General features: G+C 41.5%; 1 protein-coding gene across 5 annotated transcripts in view; it reads right to left on the minus strand.

Annotated features, from left to right (window-relative positions):
* Positions 1-19,731, minus strand: part of LOC123768641 (single-pass membrane and coiled-coil domain-containing protein 4 homolog) — a 158,173-nt gene that overhangs the window by 14,678 nt on the left and 123,764 nt on the right. The window contains exon 1 of one of the 5 annotated variants that reach the window (XM_069316376.1): positions 5,801-5,917. The exons of 1 other annotated variant lie outside the window; for it this stretch is intronic. The gene's annotated coding sequence lies outside the window, so the exon portion shown is untranslated. Of the gene's footprint in view, positions 1-5,475; positions 5,918-19,731 lie in introns of those variants that run through there. 3 more of the 5 variants (XM_069316377.1, XM_069316375.1, XM_069316379.1) reach the window with 3 other exon arrangements.

The raw sequence follows: 19,731 nt of genomic DNA on the forward strand, positions 1-19,731 counted from the left end.
TTCCAAGTGCTATAGTCATAATGGATTGGCCCTTTCCCCTGATCCCTTCCCTGCTAAAGATACCCAAGAATTCCATTAAATTACTCATCACTGAACGAACATTTAAGACACTAATCCGCAGAATGTCAGAGACGCTGATTAAAAAAAATTGTAACAAGAAAAAGAACAAGAATAACACCAGCTGTAACATCGCTTCAGCCACTAATTACGTGATTAAGTAATTAATTCGGTCACTAATCATTCACTTAAGCCAGTAAGTAACAGTCACTTCACTCACTATGTAACAGTCATTTCAATAACTTCAGTCACTATGTAAGAGTCACTATGTAACAGTCACTATATAACAGTCACTATATAACAGTCACTATATAACAGTCACTATATAACAGTCACTATATAACAGTCACTATATAACAGTCACTATATAACAGTCACTATATAACAGTCACTATATAACAGTCACTATATAACAGTCACTATATAACAGTCACTATATAACAGTCACTAGGTAACAGTCACTAGGTAACAGTCACTTCAGTAACGCACTAATTGCTTCACGACCCATTAAAGACTACACTACCTGTGGGCTAACAGATATACAATCCTAGTTATACCAGACAGAACAAAAAATCTATTTATACTGGTTTGCAATGTAAACGAATAACTTCATTTATGGTACAAAGACAACAGCGCCATCACTTCATGGCCTCGCCACACACTTTTTTCTGGTTCCAGAGGTCAAGGTGAACAAAATTATCCATTTGAGTTTTCGTCGAAGCTTCCACCATAGCTTCACAACTACCATGAAACACATTCGCTATATTATATTTCCGAACTGGTGGTGAAGTGTACCCAAGCCAAACACACACTCGTTGTATAGCAAGACGAAGCGCGGACCACAAGGGGAAGGTACGAGGTACCTCGTGTACCTTGTTCCTTCCCCTTCAAGGGGAAGAGGGTACAAGGTGCTCGGGTTGAGTTAGGTAAGAGTAAAGTCATATACGACACTTGACTTAGTACCTAACCTTTGTTGTGTTGTCTGTGCTGTGATAAGAGCTCTGAGAACGGGGTGGAGTTACGTACCTTCCTCACTACGTGCTACGTTACCTCACGTACCTCACTACGTGCTACGTTACCTCACGTACCTCACTACGTGCTACGTTACCTCACGTACCTCACTACGTGCTACGTTACCTCACGTACCTCACTACGTGCTACGTTACCTCACGTACCTCACTACGTGCTACGTTACCTCACGTACCTCACTACGTGCTACGTTACCTCACGTACCTCACTACGTGCTACGTTACCTCACGTACCTCACTACGTGCTACGTTACCTCACGTACCTCACTACGTGCTACGTTACCTCACGTACCTCACGCCTTACAATAAACATTACCCTATGTTAATTGATATGTATTTTTATGTTCGCCTAAAGTACATCAGTATTTGTATTTTCTCAGTTCCTTATTGATTTGTTTATTAATTTGTATATCAATTATTTTCTTCCTCTTGATTCAAGTGTTGGTGTGAGGAGGCTGAGTGGAGCCCCGTGCCAGGGGCGCCACTCAGGGTGCCATGGAGCGCAACTCAGGGTGCCAGGGGACGCCACTCAGGGTGCCAGGGAACGCCACTCAGGAGCCAAGGTGCCATAACTCTTAATTTTCGCTGGTATTATTTCCACTGTATTTTCTCCTACAAACGTCGTCATTCATTTATGACATTTACAATGCTAACCAGAGTCTTATAAATTATGCTCATATATGTTCCCAATGCAAATTTGCGTTCAATCCTTACTGCTGTTGCCGATCCTTGATACCTGCTTGATGGGGTTCTGGGAGTTCTTCTACTCCCCAACCTAGCTTGGTCCACTAGGCTGTTGTTTGGAGCGGCCCGCAGGCCCACATACTCACCACAGCCCGGTTGGTCCGGCACTTCTTGTAGAAAACTATTTAGTTTTCTCTTGAAGATGTCCACGGCTGTTTCGGCAAAATTTCTTATTCTCTCTGGGAGTATGTTGACCAACCGTGGACCTCTGATTCGTACCTTGTTATGATAACTCGAGAGTATTGTTACTCATTTACACAAGACTATCCATCCACTCGTTTACACAAGATTACCCAACTCGTTTACATATGATTATCCAACCATTCGTAAGCACAACGCGAATGCAGCTTTGTATTTAAATGTAATATCAAATTAGCACGGTTGTGATCTTAAGATAACTAATTGTCTATAGTAATGATTAAACATAGCGCAAAAACATAGAGCAAAAGGAACAAAGTGTAAATATGGAAGTTACACCCCTGTGCATACCATAGGAGAGGATGCAATTTGAACCTTGTAAATTTCTTAACTCTAAGAACAGTGGGATCATTTTCTAGAATCTGTTATGTGATTCGGTTCACTTTCCCCCACCGCTCACAGGATAGATATATTATAATTACCTGATGCATATCATTATCTTTGTCAGTAAAACCTTGAAATGAGTTTCTGAACTTTCACCATATAAACCTTTTCTCAATCTCTCGGATTATTTACCTGCCATATCAGCCCTTTTCTGCCCAATTAATTACCTATTCTGCCAATTCTTTCCTGCCTTACTAAGTATTATCTACCCTATCATTCTTATCCTACTCTACCAATCATTCTCTGCTCTACTAATCCTTTTCTACCCCTCCAGTTATTTCCGGCCATTCCAATCCTTTCCTGTCCTATCAATAATTCTCCCCCCTACTAATCCTCTTCTGCCATATTTAACCTCGTAAAGTCCTCAAAACTGATAAGTTTAGGATTGGAAAGTTAGATAAGAATAAGAACGGTCACTAAGGTTCATTCTCTGGTTCAGTTTAAATATCTGCAAAATATATTTCTACCAGATTCCAACCTCTGCAAAAAATCAGTCCCATGAAAAAGGAATTTAATTCCATTAATATGTCGCCAGTTGAACACAGTAAAATAATACACTTGATCACCCAGACCACATAGGATCTTTCATCAGAACTTTTACACCAATATAGGGTGAGAAACAAAGATATACAGCAATCGAAAACTTCAGTAGTACTCGAATTAAAATTAAGCGTTGTCTACCCTCAGATTATTATTGACATTTTAGAGAAATTGAGAACTATTTATACCACTGAGAACAATGGTTTTCTTAGGAAATATGATGATTCATAAGCTTCAGAGCCCCACGAAAAAAAAAAAATCCACAAGAAATGCTTTTATGCAAATGCTAGAAATGAAAAATAATTTATGAGATAATCGTATACAAGTCAATTAAAAACTATTTTTTTAATAGTTAACTATAGTTTAATAGTTAAAACACGTTTTTCTCTCGTACCACTGACGTGGCTATTCAGCTGCAATGATAACAAGCATATATGCATTTTTCATTGCCTTCATAGGCAGGATTACTGATTTGTTACACTACATGCAGTGTTGTATAGGGTTGAATTATTTACCATTCACTACAGCGGGTGAATGAAGTTCTTGTTTTCAGTTTTATTACGAGGAACTTCACTTTTTAAATAATCCGATAAGTAAATTATATTAAATCTAAATCAAAATGTTATTTTGTGAATCATTTAGATGATTTGCAAGCAAAGAAGGCGATGTTTATAGAAAGCATTTTAGCATTGCGAAAAAAAATAAATTATGTTTTCTTGCATAAATAAAACAAAAATTGTTTAATGGTCAGAACTAAGAAGAATGCATTACAATACCTTTATTTTTACTTATCATATCTTCTGAGTTAATTGATTAGTAAGATCCTGCTCACGTGTTTTTATTCACTGGAAACCTGCTATCATGAAGGATATTATGATGCAATAAACAACTTGAACTCCTCTCAATCAATGGCTTTTGTTTTCACTAGAGGATCTTCAGCCAGTCAATTATCAAACTTGGCCTTTATTTTCAGTCAACTGGTCCCTATCTTTATTCAGTCTACGCTCAAATGAGGCCTTTATTTCCAACTAGTCTATTATCTAACTTGTCCCTTATCTTAGGTCAGTCTACAATCAAACCTGCCCCTTATCTACAGCCAATCTACTCTTAAACCTAGCCCTTGTCTCCAGTTAGTCTCGTATCAAACCTGGCCCTTATTTCCAGTCTACTCTGAAACGTGGTCCCTCATCTTCATCCAGTTTACTCCCAAGCCTGGTCCTAATCTTCTGTCAATTTACACTGAAACATGGCCACTATCACATTAACTTTATGATTATACTCACTGCTTTATCATATTCACTGTTTTATCATATTCACTGTTTTATCATATTCACTGGTTTATCATATTCACTGCACTATCTATTATATTCACTTCATCACATTCATTGCTCCATTGTATTCAACACATTCACTACACCGCCATATTCACCTGTCTATATTATTGTGGGATATGAAAATGAAACATCATAATCACCTCATTTTCCTGCCAGCATCACGCTCATTGCTCATCTTGTCTCTCAAATGACATATCGCATATCGAACGACAGACCCAAGTAGCAGCTCATGAACATCCACGTTTTCTACGCGTGGGTTAGAGAGGTTAGGTAGGTGGCTTGGGTTTCGCCATTGTAGTACCACCACCTTTTGACCGTTGTGGCAACTCAAGAGAACGAGCTGCCCAATCCACTGCATCATCACAGTCACTAAACTGTCAAACGTGTTCTCTTTATTGACAACAATGAACTGTTGTTAATATAGAGATCTCACAATATATAGATCTCATAATATAGAGATAACTCAATATATAGATCTCACAATATATAGATCTCACAATATATAGATCTCACAATATATAGACCTCACAATATATAGACCTCACAATATATAGACCTCACAATATATAGACCTCACAATATATAGACCTCACAATATATAGACCTCACAATATATAGACCTCACAATATATAGACCTCACAATATATAGACCTCACAATATATAGACCTCACAATATATAGACCTCACAATATATAGACCTCACAATATATAGACCTCACAATATATAGACCTCACAATATATAGACCTCACAATATATAGACCTCACAATATATAGACCTCACAATATATAGACCTCACAATATATAGACCTCACAATATATAGACCTCACAATATATAGACCTCACAATATAGAACTTCAACTTTCAAGCTGGCGATAACAGAGTCAAAACACAACAATAATATTTATGTTTCATTTATCATTAAAAATTATTTATCTGTACATCACTATCACATGAATGATAAAACGTGGTGTTGTCCGTGTTTGGGCTGTGTACGTGTCTGTGTACGTGGATGTGTATTACACGTGTTTGTTCATTGTGTGTGTCAGTGAATTGTTCATGTCTACGCATTGTAAGTGTTAATGCATAATACGTGTCTGTGCACTGCACGTGTCTGTGCATTGTCTGTGTCTGTGCATTGCACGCATTTAAACCCACCTTAACTTATCATCACACGAGTTACTCACCTTTCATGTACTACAACATAAAAAATTTAATAAATTGTGTAGTTACATTTTCTGCTCTAAGGACGTATACGATATTCATGTATTTTGATACTAAGATGTATGGACGAATGAAACTCACGAGGCGAAATTAAAAACCGCATGAACTTAAACAAGTTGTTCACATTCTTATCTGCACAGCACAAGAACTAGGGTCAAACACGTCGTACACCAGAGGACTGTTTATGTTCTGTACGAGACACTATCACACGTTATAAGCTGTCTCCTCTTAACTCCTAAATCTCGTCTCACGAAAGGACACCGTCGGCGGGCGCAGAAGGGCACACACATGGCTCCTGGCCTGGGCACTGGCAGCGAGCTAAGGCTGGCCTCTCGGTACTCCTCATCACAGACACTGAGGCAGCCAGGACCTGCGTTGCACCTCCTCTCAAGACAAATAGCCACAATTACCGCTCTTATCTGCCACACACTCCACTTATCTTATCAATCACATACACACACACAGCCTATCTTATCTAAGCTCAGGGATTACAGTGGTGCAGAACCCTTCGCCTCACGTACACATCGAAACCTCCTCCTCTCTCTCTCTCTCTCTCTCACACACACTTTCTATCTATTGTCTTAATGGGTTGGCACTTTCTCCTGGTAGTTCCCTTCCCTTTCTCTTTGTCATAGTTTTTTTATTCAAATTTTTTTCCCATATTTCTATATCTCTTTTCCCTCTTTTTTTCCTTTTATCCTCTCTCCTCTTACTCTTATCCCTTTTCTATTCATTTCCCACCTTAATCATCCGTTTTTAAACTCCTTCACTTCTCTTGTTCATTTCTGTTTCCTCTTTTCTCTCTTCCACATCTATAACCTTCCTACTTTTCTTCCATTCACTCATCCTTTCCCTACTCATCTTTTATTCTTCACCCCCTTTCACCTCTCCGATCTCTATTTTTCTCCTTTCGTGTATGTGTGTGTGTGTGTGTGTGTGTGTGTGTGTGTGTGTGTGTGTGTGTGTGTGTGTGTGTGTGTGTAATCTCACGTACATGGCAGACTCATGCGTATTTTTTATTTTATTTTCTTTCCGGTGAATATAGATGAATAATTTTGGTTAGTACATTTAATGGGAGTATATTGCCATGGCAATAAGAGTTGTATTGCATTAAGTGTGGGTATAGCAGAGCTGCAGTCTCTGGTCCTAGACAATTGGTGCAGCGCAATATACGCTAACCGTATTTTTTCGTCAAGAGCAGCAAGCAATTAGGACATCTGTGAGATCGACTAAAAGAAAATTGTTGTTATAGAGAACCGTTTCAGTCTCGAAAATTTATAGGTATGTTTTTTGTTTTTAGCTTTTAGACAGTAGTTAGGGGAATTAAAACATACATTGGCACACGCAAGCAGTAGAAAGTACCATATATAAATTACTGTACATGAGCAACTTATATACATATATTAATATATATATATAATATATATATATATATATATATATATATTATATATATATATATATATTTATTGACGTGAGTGCCTGGCACTCACGTCAATTATCCTGTCACTCCAGTCACAATCATTAACAACCATTACGGCACTTCCTGGGAACGAGTGCCACCCATAACACCAGTCTAATCTAATTGTCTATACAGGAAAACGAATATCCCAAAACAGTGAAGAAAACTGATGAATCTCCTCAACGCTCCACTTCACTCGTGTGGCAATCCCGGCCATGAACAAACAAACGTTAATTGCAAGGGGGCGGGGGGGGGGCTTTTGTCCACGGGACGAGCCCACACACAAGGTCAAATAAACAAAAACTCGACTGGAGAAGCAAAGACGGCGTCAGGGAGGCAGTTGTGTCTCTGGCGCACGTAGGTGGGTCCCACTGAGGCGGGGGAGAAGCTGCTGGTGGGGGAAAGGTCATACTGACGTGAGGAAGGAAGGTGGCACTAAGTCGTGGAGTAGACGGTGTTACTGACACGTAAGGTTGAAGGTGCCACTTGAGGGAGTGGTAGATAGAATGTGTCTCTAGGTTGGGGGGTGGGAGAGGGGGGGGAGTTTAAATGGTGCCAGTGGGTCGGGTAGTGGACGGTGCCAATCGGGCGGGGAGATGAGGTGCCACTGAGGATGGAGGCGGTGCCACTGGGTCGGGAGAAAAGAGGATACGCCAGGTGAAGAGGCCCCCCCCACCACCACCACCCCCACCCACCTCACGCCTCTCTACAAAAATAAATTATTATTATTATTAACATTTAACGTTAACTCACCAAGCACTTGGAGCTCTCGCTCAATGCCCCTCGCTAGAGAAAATAGTTTGCGAAAATTCGTCTAGTTTATTGAACGTAGAGGTGTGTGGCGAGAGGCCACGTGGTGAGGGAATCTTACTATGCACACGACCCCATCACAGTTACTGCCATTTGGAGTGGTTTTGTTATCGTGAACTGGATATGGTGTAGCGGGAAGCATGGCACCTACACTCCTATGGCACCTTTTGAAAACAACAAAGTGGGGTAAGTAGATTCAAGGTGAAGAAAAAAAATATTTTAATGAAGAGTTAAGTTCCTCATATAGAAATGGCCTAAAATGGCCTATCATTGTGGTTTTGGCTTTAGTCAGGTTCGTAATGATTTCTTAAAACAAACTCAGCATATTTCCAAATTTACCAACTTCCCAAAAATGTATTAAAAAAACATTAAAATGCTTAATCAAAATATTGACACCATGCTGCATACGGCGTTTCGTAAGACGCAAAAATATAATTCAACGTGTAAGAATATAATTTTTCTTGGGTGTATTCTTGAAGGATCCTCATGACTTTACTTAATAACCTTGACAAGATGTAACTAAAAGCCTCTTGTGTATCAAAGACGAGTTTAAGAGCGTCCGAGAGTGTGTGGCTGAGGAAGGAGCTGTGTTGTCACTTTTGATATGTGCTTCAGCATGAGTAGTATATAAACTTTGTGTGATAGTCCTGTGTACTCACCTATTTGTACTCACCTATTTGTGCTTGCGGGGGTTGAACTCTGGCTCTTTGGTCCCGCCTCTCAACCGTCAATCAACTGGTGTACTGGTTCCTGAGCCTATTGGGCTCTATCATATCTACATTTAAAACTGTGTATGGAGTCAGCCTCCACCACATCACTGCCTAATGCATTCCACCTGTTAACCATCCATCTGTGAATGTCGGTGCTGCTGTGCACGAGTGTCGAGGTGTACATTCGTGAGTGTTGTGCAAGTGACGCATGCGTTGGAGAGTATAGTGCGTGTGGCAGTCGTTTGTGTGTGTGAGTGTGTGTGTGTGTCTGTGTACTCACCTAATTGTGCTTGTGGGGGTTGAGGTATGGCTCTTTGTGTGAGTGAGTGAGTGAAAGAAACAGAGAGAGAGAGAGAGAGAGAGAGAGAGAGAGAGAGAGAGAGAGAGAGAGAGAGAGAGAGAGAGAGAGAGAGAGAGAGAGAGAGAGGAGAGAGATGCACGAATACGCTGACACCACATACGTCAACACACACACACACACACACACACACACACACACACACACACACACACACACACACACACACACATTCTTGGGTGTATTGGAATGGAATGCATTAGGAAGTGATGTGGTGGAGGCTGACTCCATACACAGTTTCAAGTGTAGATATGACAGAGCCCGATAGGCTCATGAATCTGTACACCTGTTGATTGACGGTTGAGAGGCGGGACCAAAGAGCCAGAGCTCAACCCCCGCAAACACAACTAGGTGAGTACAACTAGGTGAGTACACACACACACACGTTGCACACCAATGATAAACAATTATTATACAATAAATCATCAGCGTTGCCATATTCACTCTCCAGCATCACACGTCACGATAATACCACAAGCTATAGTATAGATGATATATGAAACTTTTCACTCTAATTAATCTCGGTGCCCAATTGATGACGGAAAACATTCCTTGGCGTTAAGGGGAACATTTTGTGGTGTGACAAATGGTACCACTGAAATGTGGAAAGAGTCGGCTGTGTGATGAATTGTATTGTGCGATCGTTAATATGATTGTGTATTGTTTGTCAGCGTTCCGTGAAACGATAAGACGACCCACAAAAGTTTACTCATGGAATGACAAGCAGATGTGGCGAGTGTGATATGTTGTGGAATGAATGGGACGAGTCAATAACATATTTTTCTTAATTTACTTTAAGGACGTTCTCTCTTTAGTGACCTTGACGGGGACAGGAAGCTAATAGCTCATCAAAGATTCCACTTTTGTCCCAAATAATTTATTTCCTGCTGGATTTAGGCATTTACGGTTTCGGCGGGTAGGCGGTTCCATGGCTATATAACCCTATGGGTGAAAAGGCTGCTTTCTGCCCTGCATTATGGCTTGTTTAATTGAGCTTGAAACAGTAATGTGAACCCCGTATTAGATGTGTTCATGGTGCAGTGGTCGGGCACTTGAGGCATGAGTTACGCGGAAAGGCTGCGTGAAATGCACCTCACGACAGTGAAAAACACAAGAGTAAGGGGAGACATGATCACTACCTACAAAATTCTCAGAGGAATTGATAGGGTAGATAAACTGTTTAACGCGGGTGGAACGCGAAGAAGGGCGACACTGGATGGAGACTGAGTACCCAAATGAGCCACAGAGACGTCAGAAAAACCTTTTACAATGTCAGTAGTTAACAGGTGGAATGCATTAGGCAGTGATGTGGTGGAGGCTGACTCCATACACAGTTTCAAATGTAGACATCATAGAGCCCAATAGGCTCAGGAATCTGTACATCAGTTAATTGAAGGTTGAAAGGCGGGACCAAAGAGCCAGAACCAGAGCTCAACCCCCGCAAGCACAACTAGGCGAGTACAACTAGGTGAGTACACACACACACACACACACACACACAGTTTGCATGACAACACTGGGACTCCAGCTCTCTCTCCCAGACACCATTATCTCTAACACCACCTCTTCCCTTCTAGGCTCCTCAATACAATTCACCCTCTTTATTGCGTGCCAAATCTAACTACTTCTTATCTCCCTTTCGCACTCACTCTCTTCGCACTCATTTACACTCCTCCTCTTCCCTTCTCACTTTCTCATTCGTATCAGAAATGGATATTTATGTCTGACATTCAGTTTATCCTCGAAACTCTCCCTGTCTGCAAATGGTTTGAATGTTGTTAAAGCAGAGACAATAAATGCACAGCAATATAGGCGAGCAATATCAGCGTTTAGTATCCCACTTGGAGGAAATGAGAAATAGATGTTAAACAATATTTCTCTTAGTGTAAACAGTTACGATGACAACATATGATACATTACTGGCAGGAGTTTAGAATTGTGTTGTTGTTATTGTCTGTTAACATTCTCAATGGCAGCTCATTGACTTATAGAATAAGAATTGCATTTTGGAGAATCGACCCAGTGAAGAGGAGAGCAGCCAGCAGCGTAACATCAAAGGTTTCCCTGGTTGTGAGAGCCATTAGAAGCAAGCAACAACTAACCCAGCGAGGTCTGGTAGAGGCTCTTGCTAGGAGGACATTCACAAGCAACAATCAAGCCATGCTGCATGATGTTCTTTTCACCTTCATCACATAGAGGTTATACAGGATACCATTCATGCCAGTGGCAGGGTATCGAGCAGGCAAGCAAGCACAGCACCAAGCAGGCCATTGAGCAGGGCATCAAGCAGTCCAAAGGGCATACCATCAAGCAGGGGGGCATCAAGCAGGCTTTCTGCCGTGCTAGATTACACCATATATATATATATATATATATATATATATATATATATATATATATATATTGCATTGACAGAAGTTTTTCCTTGGTATTGCTACTCGTTAATTTAAACTGTTGGTCGTTAGGCTGCAGAACAACGAGACAAAAATACGGAAGCTTCCGTGTCTTGGATGACTCCCGGCCCTCGGGAGCTGTTGGAACAAACTCACCTGAAACAAGGGCTGCTGGACTCCTTTCCGGTGCTGGAAGTAAAGTCTGGAAAATTAACGTGAGAGGAGCAAAGAAGTTGTTTCCGGAATGACTCCTCTGGGGGATGGTCGAGGGCTGCCCATCTATACTACACCAGCTGAGCACACAACAGCAACAGCTGGCCTCACACTGTTCCTGCTGTACAGTCACGGCTAGTCACTCTGTCCCAGCTGTACAGTCACGGTTAGTCACTCTGTCCCAGCTGTACAGTTACGGTTAGTCACTCTGTCCCAGCTGTACAGTCACGGCTAGTCACTCTGTCCCAGCTGTACAGTCACGGCTAGTCACTCTGTCCCAGCTGTACATTCACAGCTGGCCACACAGTCTCTGCTGTGATCACAGCTGGCCACATATCCCCAGCTGCACAATAAAAGTTGGCCACACTCCTCCATTATAGCTCTTACTCCCCCTTCAGCGTCTGTCCTCGCTACCGCGCACGTCCTGTGCTTTTCCATTTTCCTTCTCTTGCAACTAATCCATCATTCCATCCCAGCCACAGTCCACTCCGATGTGCAGTTATTCCACAATCACTCCACTACATTCGCCAAACCTTTCAACTTCACCAACCCAACTCAGTTTCGAATCGCTTTTAGCCCTACAAACGTCTAAGGGTTTATATATCTTGTCGTGGGAAAAAATGGTGACTCACAGAATGTATACAAATGCCATTTTTAACATTTTGGTTTACGAGTAATATACACACATGCCAAGTTGAGCGTCAGGTGTGCCAAGATAAAGATATCCACCTTATCTGGATAACGATAAAGCGGATATCGTTATCCAAAAGACGTAACTCCACAGTTACTAGCATAACCGTCACAGATCTTGAGGTTCGAGATAAATAGTTGTTTCGTAAAATAATAATAAATTGTTATACACACACACACACACACACACACACACACACACACACACACATGGGGTGTATATACGTAATAGTGCTTTGATAAATATTAGAATGGTATTTTGATATAATTTAATTTCCAGATCTTCTTCACTTCAACTCTTGCACGGGTTCGTCATCCCATATCGGGTTTTAGACAAAATCCGGATCTCTAAAATAAAAACAGGGTTTTTTTCACTGTCTGCTGCAGTATTCCTATTTTCCTATCACTCTGCACCGGTGGTTCTCTTTAAAGCAGAACACTCTCTCTCTCTCTCTGTCTCTCTCTCTCTCTCTCTCTCTCTCTCTCTCTCTCTCTCTCTCTCTCTCTCTCTCTCTATGTCTCTCTCTCTCTCTCTCTCTCTCTCTCTCTCTCTCTCTCATACACTGGTGCCAGGAACCACAGGTCTAGTGATTTCGTGTTCTCATCCCTGTCACGCCTTAAGTGTTGAGCTTGTGTATTGTTCTAGGAAACACCCTGTGAACACGCAGGTGTTGAGCTGTGTACCGTGCTACAGAACACACACGGTACACCAGGTGTCAAGGCAGTGTACAAAAAACTAAATAATACAGCTATTATCATTACAAATTTGTGAGGTTAGATAGCATAATGGTAATTGGGGAATGTTTCTCCGCTCTCTTGTTCTCGCGTATATTCCTGAGGGTTAGAGACCAGACGCTCGGGGCTAACCTCACTAAACATTCCAAAGTGAATGGTAGGGTAGGGGGTGATGATGAAAGGTAGGTAAAACAGTAAGGGGGGGTAGGGAAGGTAGTGATGATGATAAGGGATTGGTTACTGATGATGTACTCGGCGATTGGGCACTTAGTGAAGATGGTTTCTGTGATGAAGACGGCATGTAGTGAAGAGACTTTCAGATGGTCATGTATAGTGTCGATAGTTAGAGTGTTGAAGATTGTGGAGTTACAATCTTCAACACAGTTGTACAATGATAAACATTGTGTGTGTGTGTGTGTATTAAGATTGCAACAGTGATCACGACTGTGCGTAGCTAAGATGGTAACGGTGAGGAAGACAATACGAAGAAAAGATCTTACTGATAACAATCGTGTGTAGGGAAGAGCGGATATAGAGTGATGATTGTTGAGAGTGATGAAGATTGTTACACTCATGACAACAGTGTACACCGATGATCTCCATCACCCGTCACTCCATGTGTATGTATATGTATGTGTGTCACTACATATACACCAAACTAAAGTGTTCTTGATATGTGAGAGTGGGGTAACTCCTGTGTAGTTACCGTAACAGTTACAGCCCCGCTCCTGTGCCAGGTAAGTCCACTACGGGCTCACCATCGCCCGTGCTACTTGGAACTTTTTGTACCCAGTAGCTGAATCTATAACAACTACAACAACCTGTGCAGCCGGAGTCGGTGGAGACCTGTGCGGGAGTCTTGCTAAGAACACTGCCAGAGTCAAGCGAGACACTGTAGCTACAGGGGGTGTATATACACTATTGATAACAGCAGTGTTGTGTACCCTTACCTTGATGTTATCTTGAGATGATTTCGGGGTTTAGCGTCCCCGCGGCCCGGTCCTCGACCAGAGACCAGATTCACGAAGCAGTTACGCAAGCACTTACGAACCTGTACATCTTTTCTCGATCTTTAGCGGCTTTCTTTACAATTATTAAACAGTTAATGAACTCCGAAGCAACAGGAGGCTGTTTATAACAATAACAACTGTTGATTGGGAAATTTTCATGATTGTAAACTGTTTAATAAATGTAACCAAAGCCGTCAAACATTGAGGAAAGATGTAAACGTTCGTAAGTACTTGCGTAACTGCTTCGTGAATCTGGCCCCAGGGCTCCTCGTTGCTGGACTGGTCAACCAGACTGTTGGACGCGGCTGCTTGCAGCCTGACGTTTGAGTCACAGCCTGGTTGATCAGGTATCCTTTGGAGGTGCTTGTCAAGTTCTCTCTTGAACACTGAGAGGGGTCGACTCGCTTACCCTGGGTGAGCACCCGGCACCCGCCCACAGTATATGTTATAGTCCGTATGGCGCCATGGCAACTCGTCTTCCTGCAACACTATAACCGTATGGCGCCATGGCAACCCGTCCTCCTGCAACACTATAACCGTATGGCGCCATGGCAACCCGTCCATGGGAGGGAGGGACATCAAAAGGTACTGATAGGAGGGAGGGACGTCAAAATGGGGGTGGGATGTCAGAAGGTATAGATATGAGCGACTGTGAAAGCGTGAGATAGAAGATAAGTGATCAGCCCTAACATCCCTACGTGAACACATCAACATCCAAGACCACTAGCAACACAAACATTCATTACGGGGCGACAGGAGGAGAGTGAAGGAGGCTCGGCCCTCTGCTGTGACTGAGAGAAGGAACTAAGGATGCTCTCAGTAATGAAGTAGCAGATCAGGTTGTTAAAGCAGGCCAAAGAGGTGAATTTAGTGCAGTAAGTGCTATTTACGGCCTGTGGTCCAGGGCCGTAAATGAAGAAGCAGGATACAGCCCTCATTAAAGAATGCTAATTTTTTGGTAATTCGTCTACTAAAAGACGGTTTACTCCTCTCAAATAACACATCGTATTTTTGACGCAAAAAGCGGACGAAATACGGGGTACTATGAATCACAGCGGCTCACTAATAACCAGGTTTTCTTTGCGGGGTTTGGTTAGGTTGGTAGCTGGGGTTCTGGTACCTCTTTTTAGTACCAATTTTGTTATCCATTGTGACAACTTTTTTGTCAAGAGGACCGGGTGATATATCAGCCGGTCCTCTTGAGTGGCCTCAACATAATAATAATAATAATAATAATAATAATAATAATAATAATAATAATAATAATAATATATATATATATATATATATATATATATATATATATATATATATTATATATATATAATATGCAGGCAAATATTAAAACGGCAATTCACGTTCAAATCAAGCTCATTAAACACACACATAGTTGTTGTTTAGTTATTAGGTGAAAGTGTACACGAACAATTATTTCATTACCATTGTTATTATCACATAATGTTGTAGCAAAATACCATTCAATATTTCCTCTCCGGCGTGACAGCTTACGCGTACATGGCAGTAGTCACGTGTGTGTGTGTGTGTGTGTGTGTGTGTGTGTGTGTGTGTGTGTGTGTGTGTGTGTGTGTGTGTGTGTGTGTGTGTTTTCATCGCTAGTGTTTATGGACGTTACGCCTCAGCACCTGTACTCCTGATCGCATCTGTTAATCTCCAGGTGTTAAGCCTCTCTGATCCCATGTGAGAGCATCACATTAGCATTTCAATTGTGTGTGGGGGTTGTGCCTCCGCCACTTCCTAACCCTAATGCATTTCACCCACGCTTTTCTCTCATCTTGATGCAATTACCCCTTATATCACTATGACTCCCTCGGATAATTCTGCTTAAATTTGCACTCCGTCAGTCGTTCTCCTGTAGTACACTAATAAGATCCTTCTTATAAGGAAACCAAATCATCTTGCATGTTGTGAACATGTCCCTTCGTATGTTTTTTTTTGTTTTGCTTTTCTTGCACTGTAATAACTAATTTCAATGAGAACATTCACTACAACTATAGTTGGGCGCGAACCTACGGCCCCGACATTGCCAGTCGCGTACTCTACCACGAGACCACCGTGGCCTTGTCAAAGTTATACAACCGGATTTACACTGAAATTTCACATTTCGCTCATGGGTTATTACCATCACCCTTCAGGGGAGTCGCTGATATATATAATAATCCCTTGGGTGTTGCTTTTAAAACAGTTATATTATGCTACATTGCTTCTGTACAGTAAATTCTATTCTTCATTTTTTTTAAATATCTCTCGTGCAAACACGTGCTGCATTTATCATTTTTTTATTCTAGGATACAATGGACAATTCAAACATCGCTCAGAAAATTCAATCCGATTAATATTTACGATTAAGGGTAAGACTGCCAAGGACTCGTAATCCTCAGTGACAAAGTAGATTCTTGAGGTGTTTGCATTAAAGAGAACGAGCGAGTGCTCGTTCGCTTTAATGCCCCTTTAAGCTAGGGGCACTCTCTTAAAGCGAGTGCCCCAACTCTTGCCAGGACGGAGGGTACCTTGCCAACGACGCTGAGGTTCTGGGGGGCCCGGGGGAGCAACGGGAGCAAGCAATATGCATGGTTAATGGGGTTACAGAGGAGGTGGAGCCGGCATCTGTTACCCTCACGGACAGCCTGCGAGGCAAGTCAAGAAATATGAGAACCGTGTAGGAATTTGTCACAGTGGGAGTAGGCTCTCCTAAGTGGTGGGGGCAGCAGGGAGGAGGCCATGCGTCTCTCTGGTGTGTTGCTGGTGCCAGATAACGCTCCCTCTCTCTCTCACTTTCACACTCACTCTTACACTCACACTCATTCACACAACTTTGGCCTAAAATTTAGCTTAAATATGGAGCCTATATATATTCTCTCTCTCTCTCTCTCTCAACTCGAGAGAGAGATATTTAAACCAAAATTTTAGGCCAAAGTTTTCTTTACAGTCATACATAAATTATATTAAAATTTTATACACTCGCCTATCAGAAATTCATAAAAAAAAACAAATTCCTCTTCTGTAAACTGTCCAGTTTTGTATAATTTTCTGGAAAATCTACTCAAAGTCTACAAATGCTGTGTTATGTTTTATTAAAATTTCATATATAGTTAACTTCCTTGACAATGGTAATGATTTTGTGCTTTGTTAACGCTACCAGAGTATACTTATATTGAAGTCTCAATGTTTCAATTACGGTAACACTTCATCTTTATTGCGTAAATATGAGAAGTACAGCGAAGTAAAGAAGTTGATGAGATATTAAGCACATCCTCTGACATCATCTGAAACTTTCCAACTCTTCCTCAGACATTATTTAAGATTATCCAACACATTTCCTGATATTATCTAAGACTATTCAGATAATGTCAGGAAATGAGCTAAGATTATTCAGCACATTTCCTGACATTATCTAAGATTATGCAACACATTTCCTGATATTATCTAAGACTATCTAACACATCCTCTGACAATAAATAAGCCTATTCTGCAGACACTTCAGTATACTCGGGCCTCGTAGCCTGGTGGATAGCGCGCAGGACTCGTAATTCTGTGGCGCGGGTTCGATTCCCGCACGAGGCAGAAACAAATGGGCAAAGTTTCTTTCACCCTGAATGCCCCTGTTACCTAGCAGTAAATAGGTACCTGGGAGTTAGTCAGCTGTCACGGGCTGCTTCCTGGGGGTGGAGGCCTGGTCGAGGACCGGGCCGCGGGGACACTAAAGCCCCGAAAATCATCTCCAGATAACCTCCAGATACACACAATCACGACGAAGATATTTGTTGAATCTTCAGCTTCTAACTTCTTACGAAAAATAAAATATTTTTTCACTGATATTTCCTGACTATTATCCTTTCAAACCCAAAGTTAACTCCCAGCCAAAAAAAGTAATAATAAGCTGTAAATTTATGCAAACAATGTGAGTTATGTTTACCCAAATACTCAAATTACGCCACCAGTCCTCTCGACAGCTCCATTAACTGTTGATAATGAGCAAAGGCGCCTTTTTCGGGGACTGTGATGTTTCGTGTCTGGATGACATGTTTGACAGAGACGGTCAACAAAAAATTAGTAAATATAACATAAAAAAAGAGACTGAATGGGAAATTGCAATGCAAATTTCGGGAGAAAATTCATCACGAGGAATTAAAGCGTATTGCCGTGGTTATTAGAGTTGAATGACAATGTGATGAGTTAATTTGTGGTTTCACGGAGTTGACACGCGCTCAGGCAGCCACATCTGCGTGCGCACGCAAGCACACACACACTCAACCTCACGTATACACACACACACACACAGTCAGCCTTGCAATCACACACACCAAACATTTGAGAAGTTCTGGAGGCTGGCAACAAGACTTATCTCATTAATTAAGGGAATGGAGTATGAGGATAAAATATGTGAATTCCACCTTACAGCCTTGGAGGAACTTTCGTCATAATGTACAAGGACATAGAAGCGAACACTGAGAGACTGATTAAACGAAGACGCAACATAAACCAAAAGTATGCATTGGTTGCCTATATGAACCATAGAGATGAAGGGGGATTATCTCTTGAGCAGTGAGCCTGTAGGAGCAATTCGAAGGGATATAGTAGAAGCTATATATCTCCATACGTATAAATAAAAGCTGAAATGCCAGGAAGCTAGATGGTCGGCAGTCATTGCTTCAGGTCTCTGATACACACTGCTTTTTGTCTGACGTTGTTGGCATAAAACATACTAAACTCGACGGTCGATCGATGATTTTCTGTAGTGTCTGACAGGAAAACCTGGTGTGACGATAAAGCGTAATAATTCAACATTCCATCATTTATGTGTGTCATTTAAACGTGGAATTATGTTTAGTAATGGCATTTGAAATATTTTTAATATATTAACACTCAAAAATATCTCATCCGAGCTCTGTCTATGACATTTTCTTCAGCGATACTGTTCAAAATTTTGAACAAAATGACCTTGGGACATTGACACAATTTATTTAGTAAAATCTGATTTTCTTTACAATTTGTTTGGCAAAACCAATTGTTTTAATTTTTTTTTGTATGTTTCTTGGGCAGGACGGTAGAGCGACGGTCTCGCTTCCTACAGGTCGCCGTTCATTCTCTGCTCGTCCAAGTTTTTATCATCATCATCATCATCATTTTCTACCACAGACGTGGCCACACACTTACAATGCTAACCAACATATATACATTTTTTTCTGTCCTCCATGGACAGGGTGAGAGATCTGTTAAACATATAGTCCAGGGATTTACTGAACAATAAACCACAGTCCAAGTGGTTGGGCACCATTCCTTCCCCCCCCCCCGACCCATCCCAAATCCTTATCCTGATCCCTTCCAAGTGCTATATAGTCGTAATGGCTTGCCCTATCCCCCTGATAGTTCCCTTCCCCTTCTTTGTTTCTTTTATACTAATATAATTTACTTCATGTGATTTGACGATGATCTATTGAACTAAAATCTTCAAGCTTAGAATCAAGCTTCAACCCCCCCCCCTTCGAGCTTCAGTTCCGATGTATGTGTATATTAGTGTACACTGGCGCCAAGGAGCAGAAATATTGGTCTCTGGTTCTCAGAGAACGTGTTGCCACCCGAGGGCCTCAGGCGAGTGCTCGCGGATCCCAGAAGGGCTTCCAGACATCTACATAATGAAAGGCTTCAAGGAGACACTGTGATATCACCCGGGTCTAACGGTCTCAACTGATGTGTCTATATATCTGCCGACTGGGAATTGTAATGAAATTGGACATTATTACCTTCACCTGCAATGACACGATAGTCAGGGTACCGTAAAGTTAGTCTATAAAAGGAAACATCTCTGTCTCTGTCTCT

This window comes from Procambarus clarkii, chromosome 83, assembly GCF_040958095.1.
Source record: "Procambarus clarkii isolate CNS0578487 chromosome 83, FALCON_Pclarkii_2.0, whole genome shotgun sequence".
Taxonomy (NCBI): domain Eukaryota; kingdom Metazoa; phylum Arthropoda; class Malacostraca; order Decapoda; family Cambaridae; genus Procambarus; species Procambarus clarkii.